This window comes from Lycium barbarum, chromosome 5, assembly GCF_019175385.1.
Source record: "Lycium barbarum isolate Lr01 chromosome 5, ASM1917538v2, whole genome shotgun sequence".
NCBI lineage: Eukaryota > Viridiplantae > Streptophyta > Magnoliopsida > Solanales > Solanaceae > Lycium > Lycium barbarum.
This window is the reverse complement of record NC_083341.1, coordinates 6642115-6651722: the sequence shown is the minus strand read 5'-3', so window position 1 is coordinate 6651722 and position 9608 is coordinate 6642115.

Here is a 9608-nt window from a genome sequence, read left to right as displayed (position 1 = left end):
GTCTATGCTGCTTTATATTTATCAATTTTCATGCGATGCATATTTTAGGGAGTTCTAAACCTTAAACATAACAAACAACAAATGCAGGATGTATTAATTATTCCTTTTAAGTAATCAATTATATATTTTGAAACTTGGTTAGTAGTTAGTGGACTTCCAACATAAATTACTAATTTGAACCAAAAGAAATTACATAATTACGACAATCATAAATTCATATAAAAATTAAACTTTAGAGGCATCATAGAGGTACATATGAAAAAAATAAAGAAGAAAATAATACGATACACACATCATTACCACCTTAATAATTGGAAAAAAAAGGAAAAATACGGAATCAAAACATAATTTCTCAAGCTCTTGTCGATATCTCCACTTTCACAAGCCTATCACCATTCAAGAGCCTTCTGCTTCTTCAAGTCAACAAAAGCATGAATACAGCGCGTCGAATCTCATGAAACAAAAAATATGAATTTATACTTCAAACCATAAGTTACTAATTTGAACGAAAAATAAATTACAGACCTACAACAATCATAAATTCATATAATATTATTAAATAAAAGGCATCATAGAGGTACATAGAAAAAAAAAATACTATGCACACATCATTATGACCTTAATCATTAAAAAATAGAAGGAACCAATATAGACTCAATACGTAATTTTCGAAACTCTTGTTGATATCCACTCCCACAAGCCTATCACAATTCAGGAGCCTTCTTCATTGTTCAAGTCAAACATAAGCATTAATAGAATATTGTAGTGAAAATGGAGAATAACCTTGGGTAGATTCTCATGAAACAAAAAATATGAATTTATATAGATAAATATGTAGGAGTACCAGCCACTAGGTATCTTAGATTTTTAAATTAAATATTTTGGGTTATGAATGTGAAAACTTTAAGAGCATGAGAGTTATGAATATTATTAAGAGTAGAAATTTAATAGGTGAAAAAAGACAAGTAAAGAAGGGAGAAAGACAATTGCAAATCGTATTGATATACAACATATTACGTGGCTCAGTTTAAGACACAACCGCCTTATCAGAATTTTTTCCATATTACTCTTTTTTACAAGTAAAGAAGGGAGAAAGATAATTGCAAATCGTATTGATGTACAACATATTACGTGGCTTAGTTTATGTCACGACCCAATTCACGAGTCGTGGTTGTTACACCTCGGAAGAGTCCCCGTGCATGTACAATGAATAGGCCAACGAAGGGTACGAGTGTGCGATGTCATACTAAGTAAGGAATGGCGATTCATGAATTTTTGGAAATGAGGAAGTTGTAGAATTTCAACACAGCCAGTGGTCGTAAATCATTATACGACTCGTAAAGTGATTTACGAACCGTATACTGCCATCGTCCTCCAGCCTTCCAAAATTTCAACTATCTGTCCAAGGTTAAAATGGTTAAATACGACTTGGTATACGACCCGTAAACTGGTTTACGAACCGTAAACCTCGATCGTAAACTACCAGGTTCACCAGCCAACCTTTCTGTTTTGATATGGTTAAATACGACCACACTATACGGTCCGTAAACTGGTATACGGCCCGTAAAGTGTGGTTTACGACCACTGTTCACCCCAACGATTTCTCATTAAAGATCAGATTTTGTGATTAATAAAAGGGACCCAAGCCTCATTTTATTTCGTTACTCATCCATACAACTCCAGAAACCTCTAGAACTCTCCAAACACTTCATCTATAGGAATTCAAGAGAATCAAAGGGAAACTAAGATCATCAACATTAAATCCAAGCAACAAAGTGTGTGAAATGCAAGTAAAGGTCATCTACCTCAAGAAAAACCCAAGAAAGGTGAAGTAGGGTTTTGGTGCAAAGAAGGTATTACTACTCAAGACTTGTTCAACCATCATCCAAGGTAAGTTTCATGATCATTTCATATTGTTTGAGGTATTGGAAGGCTTAGATACTTGAAATGTAGAAAGACATGGGAAATGGGTCTTGAATGGGTGAATAGTGTCACCATTGAATGATATAGGAATTGAATCATAAATGTTGAAGTGTTGTGACTACAAATACGTTATAAATGATGTTTATATCATGAAACAAGTATTAAAGGCGTGAAAACACAAAGATGAGTTATAAGGTGAAAAATGGGGAAATTGGAAGAAAATGGTGGATTTTGCCAAATGTACATAAATGATGATTTTTTATTGTGATATTGTGAGTAGTATTGTGAATGTTGGGAGTTGATATAGAACATGGGGAAAGTAGTACAAACAAAGGAAGTGCTGCCCAATTTTTCCTAGAATTAACGATGCGTTCTTGAAGTCAATTAACTAATGTTAATTCGAATTCTCTCATGAAGGTGGCGACGTGATATCAAAGGAGACCAAGTGAATGATAGCCTAGCTAAACGACAAAGGTATGTGAGGCTAGTCCTTTCTTTCTAATGGCATGAATCCTATGGCATAAGTTCCTTTCCTCTTCATGAGTCCCTATATTCCGGAAAGCTAAAAGCTTATATCCATAAATGTCTATGTAAGATAAGAGATATGATATGACGATACCATATTGATAATGATGTTATTTATTATTTACACTCACCTTATGTACTAACTCCTTCAAGGTGAGGCAGAATCTCGACCTTACGTCACCCCGATAGAGTATAGTTGATCTTGAGTCTCATGCATGTATGATGACAAGTATATTTTGATAAACATGTTATTATAAGTATTTTATGATGAGCATGGCATAATTGCATCACACCGGGCCTAGTTGGCCGGGCAGTCACCGCGAAAGCGGGCAGCTATACGGATACACCATGACCTTCTTGGCATGGGCAGACACCACTAGTGGGCGGCATGATATGGTACCCCGGACGCGGGAGGCCTGGACGCGGGCTAATGTTATTGATTTCACACCGTTCCGATATGGACGGGCAGCTTGCATATTATGCATACATGACATGATGATGAGTATGAGTAAGACAGCATGCATTATTTCTCTCATGATTATCAGTCAGATCCAGATGTTTCATATTGATGTCCTCATTATATTATTATTGTCTTTCTTCATTGTTATGCCTCTCATACTCAGTATAATATTCGTACTGACGTCTGTTTTCTTTGGATGCTGTGTTCATGCCCACAGGTAGACAGGGAGGTGAGCTCGATCCAGATTCTTAGTAGCTGCCAGCTGATTGAGGGCACTCCATCGTTCGGAGGTGCTTATGGTCATTCTTTTGGTACATATGTATATTTTGGGCACGACGGAGTCCTGTCCCGTCTAGATGCATAGTATGTCAGTAGAGGCTCGTAGATGCGCAGTGTGGGTAGTATGGTCTCATATTCCTCATGACTATGTATATTGTATTTTGATGGCCGAGAGGCACATGTATATAAAAGTATTTATGTTTGCATATGAAATATGATTATTTTCCCATGCTTTGATTTATAAGTACTAAGAGAGCATTAAATGAGCAAGATGAGTGATAGCACGAGCGGTGCTCGGTGGCTAGCCCCGGGTACCCGTCATGGCCCCAAGCTAGGTCGTGACAGAAGTGGTATCAGAGCGGTTCAGTCCTAGGAAGTGTCTACGAGCCGTGTCTAGTAGAGTCGTGTTTATGGTGTGTAGCGCGCCACATCAATAAACAAGAGGCTACAGGACATTTAGGAAAAATGACCGTTTTTCTTCTCCTAAGATCGTGCGATAGAGCTATGTATAGGGTCTTATCCTTCCTAAAAGTGTGTTGTGATTTCAGAATGCCGCCGAAAGGAAAAGCTACAGCCGCCCAGAAGGGCAAAGCTACGACGAAGAGACGGGCAGAAAGAGAGCCTCCGGTGAATGTGGAGGAGGGTGAATCACAAAATGAGGCCTCGCCTAATGTGGAAATACGAGGAGGAGCCTCAGTCCCAATTCCTCCACCAGTTGTTTCAGGTCAACAGGTGACCGAAGCTATTCATTTATTATCGCAATTGGTTGCCGCCCAGGCACAGCGGTAGAATGCGGGCCCAAGTGACCGCTCCGCCAATACGAGAGCCCGTGATTTCTTGACTCTAAATCCTCCGAAAGTTTTCGGGTCGAAGCCGGATGAGGACCCCCAAGGCTTTATTGATGAGATGTTGAGGACGCTGAAGCTTATGCATGCTTCTGAGACTGAATCGGTAGAGTTGGCCTCCTATAGACTTCGAGATGTGGCAGTGTTATGGTATAACAACTGGGTGACATCGAGACCAGAAAATGCGCCTCCTCCCGTTTGGCAAGAGTTTGTTGACGCCTTTATTCGTCATTATTTACCACCCGAGGTCCGCCGAGCTAGAGCGGACAGGTTCCTGAATTTGAAGCAAGGAAGCATGAGTGCTCGGGAGTATAGCATGCAGTTTAATTCCCTGGCCAGGTATGCTCCGACTATGGTGGCCGATATGGGCGATCGTGTGCACAGATTTGTGAGTGGTTTGGGGCCACACTTATTTAGAGATTGCTTGACGACCTCTTTGCAAGATGGGATGGATATTTCCCGAATACAGGCACATGCTCAGAATCTTGAGGAACGACAACAGCTGCAGAGAAGTGATCGTGATAATGACAGAAGGCAAGGTAAGAGAGCTAGATCCGTGAGAGCGAGCAGTGAATATAGAGGGGGACCGAGACAGATGCCTTCTAGGCACTCAGGTCAATCGGCGACTAGTGCGCCTCCCAGATTCTCAGATAGGAGGTTTGATCGTTCTTTTCAGGCCGGACAGGGCCAGAGTTCAAGGGCCTCAGATTCTCAGTTTAGGGGAGATTTTAGTCAGAAGAGACCCTCAGTACCGCGGTGCAGCCAGTGCGGTAGACTACATACCGGACAATGTCGTCTGGGTTCGGATGCTTGCTATGCCTGCGGGCAGGTTGGTCATATGATGAGAGATTTCCCTTCAGCGAGAGGTAGAGTTGGGACTCAACCGACGGGATCCGCAGTTGGGTATTCTTCAGTGCGCCCGACAGCACAGACTTCTCAGACTACCGCACGTAGAGGCAGAGGCAGAGGGGGAATATCTACTTCAGGTGCTGTTCAGCCTCGCGTATATGCTTTGGCCGGGCGACAGGATCTTGAGTCTTCCCCAGAAGTTGTCACAGGTACATTGACTATATTTTCCCGTGATGTGTATGCTTTGATCGATCCGGGTTCTACTTTCTCTTATGTTACTCCGTATGTTGCTGATTGTATTGGGGTGAAACCCGAGCCAATTAAACCTTTTGAGGTATTCACTCCGGTTGGTGATCCCGTGATAGCGAGGAAAGTGTATAAAAATTATGTAGTTGTTATATTTAATCGCTAGACAAAAGCTGATTTGATTGAACTGGAAATGATTGATTTTGACGTAATTATGGGTATGGATTGGTTGGCCTCATGTTATGCTAATGTCAATTGCTGAACAAAAATGGTTCGATTTCAATTTCTGGGAGAGCCCGTACTTGAATAAGCGGGTAATACTGCATCCCCAAAGGGTAGGTTTATTTCCTATCTCAAGGCGAGGAAAATGATAGCTAAAGGTTACATTTATCATCTAGTTCGGATTCATGATATCGAGGCAAAGCCGCCAACTTTTCAATCTGTTCCAGTGGTAAATGAATTCCCAGATGTGTTTCCAGATGAACTCCCAGGCCTTCCTCAGGAAAGAGAGATCGATTTTGCCATTGATGTGTTGCCGGACACCAAACCAATTTCTATTCCTCCTTATCGAATGGCTCCGGCAGAGTTGAAAGAGCTAACGGTACAGTTGAAAGACTTGCTCGAGAAGGGTTTCATTACGCCCAGTTCATCACCGTGGGGAGCACCGGTCTTGTTTGTGAGAAAGAAAGACGAGTCGCTGCGAATGTGCATTGACTATAGGCAGTTGAACAAAGTGACGGTGAAGAATAGATATCCTCTCCCCAGAATTGATGACTTGTTTGATCAATTACAGGGCGCTAAGTGGTTCGCCAAGATAGATCTGAGATCTGGGTATCATCAAGTAAGAATTAGGGAAGAAGACATTCCCAAAACAGCTTTCAGAACAAGGTACGGCCACTATGAGTTCCGAGTGATGTCGTTTGGGTTGACAAATGCCCCGGCGATGTTCATGAATTTAATGAATAATGTGTTCAGGCCATTCTTGGATCTCTTCGTGATAGTATTTATCGATGATATTCTAGTGTACTCTCGCACAGAATCAGAACATGCAGATCACTTGCGCATGGTCCTTGGAATTCTTCAAGCCCGAGAATTGTATGCAAAGTTCTCCAAGTGCTATTTTTGGCTGAATTCTGTGACATTTCTAGGCCATGTTATTTCAGATGATGGCATCCGAGTCGACACTCAGAAAATTAAAGTCGTGAAGACTTGGCCGAGGCCTACGACACCCACAGAAGTTCGTAGTTTCCTGGGTTTGGCAGGATATTATAGGAGATTTGTAGAGGGCTTCTCATCTATCTCAGCTCCATTAACGAAGCTAACCCAGAAGTCGGCAAAATTTCAGTGGAACGACGCATGTGAGCGCAGTTTTCGAGAGTTGAAAGACAGATTGACCTCAGCTCCAGTGTTAACACTTCCAGAAGGGTCAGATGGCTATGTTGTGTATTGTGATGCTTCCGGTGTGGGACTAGGATGTGTACTGATGCAACATGGGAAGGTTATTGCATATGCTTCGAGACAATTGCGAAAGCATGAAAAGAATTATCCAACCTATGATCTCGAGTTGGCCGCGGTTATTCATGCGTTGAAGATATGGAGGCATTATCTGTACGGCGTTCATGTAGATATCTATACGGACCATAAAAGTCTCTAACATATTTTTAAGCAAAAGGAGTTGAATCTACGGCAGAGGCGGTGGTTAGAATTGTTAAAGGATTACGATGTGAATATCTTATATCACCCTGGAAAGACGAATATAGTAGCCGATGCGCTTAGTCACCGATTAATGGGCAGCCTATGTGAAGTTCCCCCGGAAAAGAAATAAATGGATCGTGAGCTCTATCGGTTAGCAAATCTTGGAGTACGGGTGATCGAGTCAGGAAGCACCGGGATTTGTATTGACGATCCTACAGCTTCGCCCCTGAATATTGAAATAAAATAGCACCAGTATGCAGATCCGCGAATGTGTCATCACAGGGATGTATCTCGTGGAAAGGAAAAGTCTCCATTTGAAGTTTCCACAGATGGAGCCCTTAGATATCAAGGCAGGTTATGTGTACCGGATGTGGTAAATTTGCGCCAACAGATTTTAGAGGAAGCACACTATTCTCGGTACTCTATCCACCCAGGAGCAACAAAGATGTACCATGATCTGAAGATGATATATTGGTGGGATGATATGAAAAAGGGCATAGCGAACTTTGTAGCTCAATGTCCAAATTGCCAACAAGTAAAAGTCGAACATCAAAAGCCAGGAGGCCTATTGCAAACAATAGAAATTCCTACATGGAAATGGGAAGAAATTAATATGGATTTCGTTGTAGGATTACCTCGTTCCCGAGGCAAATACGATTCTATATGGGTGATCGTGGACAGACTCACGAAAGTAGCTCATTTCCTTCCAGTTAAGACCATGTATTCGGCGAGAGTTTATGCTAGGTTGTATTTGAAAGAAATTGTGAGATTTCATGGAATTCCTTTGGCCATTATTACAGACAGAGGGGCACAGTTTACAGCTAAGTTTTGGAAGTCCTTCCAAGAAAGTTTGGGTACTAAAGTCAAGTTCAGTACGACATTTCATCCACAAACTGACGGGCAAGCCGAGCGTACTATTCAGACCTTGGAGGATATGCTACGAGCGTGCATGTTGGATTTTGGCGGTAGCTGGGATGAGCATTTACCCCTTATTGAATTTGTCTACAACAACAGCTATCATTCCGGTATCCAAATGGCCCCGTATGAAGCATTATACGGAAGGAAATGTAGATCTCCAATTGGATGGTTTGAAACCGGAGAAGCGCAACTGATAGGCCCCGACTTGATTCAACAAGCAATCGGAAAAGTCAAAATCATTCGACACCGACTGTTGACAGCCCAAAGTCGCCAAAAGTCTTATGCGGACAACCGCCGAAGAGATTTGGAATTTCAAGTAAATGATTGGGTATTCCTGAAAGTATCACCGATGAAAGGGGTGATGAGATTTGGCAAGAAAGGGAAGTTAAGTCCTAGATACGTTGGACCCTATAAAATTATCCGTAAGGTGGGTCAGGTAGCATATGAACTGGACTTGCCTTCGGAGTTTGAAGCAGTTCACCCAGTTTTTCATGTTTCGATGCTCCGCAAGTGTATTGGAGAACCAACAAGAATAGTTCCGGTTGACGATGTGCAAGTGACAGAGGAGCTAACCTACGAAGAGGTGCCTGTTGCCATTCTAGATAGACAGGTGCGAAAACTTCGGAATAAAGAGGTTGCTTCAATCAAAGTCTTGTGGCAAAACAACAACAGGGAAGAAATGACTTGGGAAGCGGAGGAGAATATGCAAGCTAAATATCCGTATTTATTCCAACCCCCGGAGGAGATTCAAGATGAAACGTCGACGAGATGAGGTATGTATACTTTATTTTTATGCTTCGGGTCGTGTGTGGCCATAAATATGTTGATATTGTGATGTAGCCCTGTGAGGCGATGATATTATGGGTTGTTGTGACAGGTTGGTAGTGCTAAATTACAGGGGAAACTCTGGCGAAATTTTCGTAGAATCCCGAGTTTATTAACATTCGAGGACGAATGTTCCAAAAAACGGGGAGAATGTTACACCTCGGAAGAGTCCCCGTGCATGTACAATGAATAGGCCAACGAAGGGTACGAGTGTGTGATGACATACTAAGTAAGGAATGGCGATTCATGAATTTTTGGAAATGAGGAAGTTGTAGAATTTCAACACAGCCAGTGGTCGTAAATCAGTATACGGCCCGTAAAGTGATTTACGGACCGTATACTGCCATCGTCCTCCAGCCTTCCAAAATTTCAACTTTCTGTCCAAGGTTAAAATGGTTAAAGACGACTTGGTATACGGCCCATAAACCTCGATCGTAAACTACCAGGTTCACCAGCCAACCTTTCTGTTTTGATATGGTTAAATACGACCACACTATACGGTCCGTAAACTGGTATACGGCCCGTAAAGTGTGGTACGACCACTGTTCACCCCGACGATTTCTCATTAAAGATCAGATTTTGTGATTAATAAAAGGGACCCAAGCCTCATTTTATTTCGTTACTCATCCATACAACTCCAGAAACCTCTAGAACTCTCCAAACACTTCATCTATAGGAATTCAAGAGAATCAAAGGGAAACTAAGATCATCAACATTAAATCCAAGCAACAAAGTGCGTGAAATGCAAGTAAAGGTCATCTACCTCAAGAAAAACCCAAGAAAGGTGAAGTAGGGTTTTGGTGCAAAGAAGGTATTACTACTCAAGACTTGTTCAACCATCATCCAAGGTAAGTTTCATGATCATTTCATATTGTTTGAGGTATTGGAAGGCTTAGATACCTTAAATGTAGAAAGACATGGGAAATGGGTCTTGAATGGGTGAATAGTTTCACCATTGAATGATATAGGAATTGAATCATAAATGTTGAAGTGTTGTGACTACAAATACGTTATAAATGATGTTTATATCATGAAACAAGTAT